Source organism: Amphimedon queenslandica, unplaced genomic scaffold, assembly GCF_000090795.2.
Source record: "Amphimedon queenslandica unplaced genomic scaffold, v1.1 AMPQUscaffold_13314, whole genome shotgun sequence".
In the NCBI taxonomy this organism is placed as follows: Eukaryota; Metazoa; Porifera; class Demospongiae; order Haplosclerida; family Niphatidae; genus Amphimedon; species Amphimedon queenslandica.
Window position 1 is genome coordinate 161,048 of NW_003546450.1, and position 1,454 is coordinate 162,501.

The following is a 1,454-nucleotide window of genomic DNA, read 5'->3' on the forward strand; positions in this document are numbered from 1 at the left end:
CATATGACAATGTGTGTGTGCATTGTATGAAGATCAGAGTCTAACATTAAACCTCCATTTTTGTTACCAGTACTGTCTTTATAGCTCTGTCTCTCTCACTCACATCAATTATGAGTTATAACATTAATTATTTTGCTTGCACTGTATTAATTATCAGTTGTAACATTAATTTTTTGCTTGCACTGTATTTTAGCCTAGATAGTAATAACTATTGTGTAAAATTATAACTATAGTAAAGCACAGAGTCAATAATTACACTTTAAAAAAGTATTATATATAAGGTTGTGGATAAATGTCTTCACTTGTATGACTTGTCTTGATAAACATGATCATTGTAAAGAAAAATTATCTTGATTTACTAGCAGCCATAATCCACGTGCTAAAACGTGAGAGGGTGTGGTTAAAAGTGGCCACACCCTAAACTACAAAGATATGCGGACTTTTACTAATGGCTAACGTACTGCAATTAATGGCTAGTGTAAGTAAAACAATCACAGTAGCCTATTCGTTTGTTAAAGTAGCTGAATGATCCCTCAGAGGACTTTGCAAAGCCTTTATATATTGAAGTAATGCTCATAAACGATAGTTTGAGTGCATATTATAGTTCTACAATGGATGTCATAGCCTACTTGTTGTGTACATTTCACTCAAGCCACTTTTTTAGCTTAACTCTGTTGAATTAGGCCAACATTTTTTATTGTACTGATAGGTTATTGTTTACTAGTTGTAGTGGGGCTATTATTTAGAGTTTGTGTTAAGTAAAAGAGCTGTTATTTCCTAAATCTTGGTTTTTCAAGCCCCACCTTTCTAGCCAATTTTTCTTTGTAATACTTGACTTAATTGGAACTTTTTCTATATGGTTTTGTAGCTTGAGAATAGGTAGTTGTAGTGGGCCTATTCTCAAAAGGAGTGTATTTTTAGTTTTGGTGCAATTGTGTAGTCAAATTCATCATTTTTAGGTGACAAGAGATGGGAAAGTCATGCATTGGTAGACTGCATATACTAAAAGAAAAGGATAAAAAGTATTATTATTATTGCTAATAAAAGTGTGATTTTATGTACAATAATACAATAAAACTTGACATTTATCATGCATTATAATTGCTGAAACTTTTATCATTGTTTTATTTTTATTCTGAATGAAAACGTAATATGACGTATTCCGGTGAAACAAGCCTCAGAACATCCGGTCGGACCGTGTTCATATCCAGGGGTATATAGTATCTATGGTTTGACCACAGTATCTATGGTTTGACCTCTACTCAGCTCCTGAGCTGAGTTTGGTGTAGTGGTTCATACCGTAGGACGACTAATTTTCGCGAATGCTAATTAGAATTTCCATGGAAACAGATTAGATAGTTGCTATGGCGATTGACCACGTGTTTATACATTTACAGTGTCCAGCAGCTAATCAGCTATCTTCAGCAGCTTTAGTGGAGCCATCCAGCTCTCTT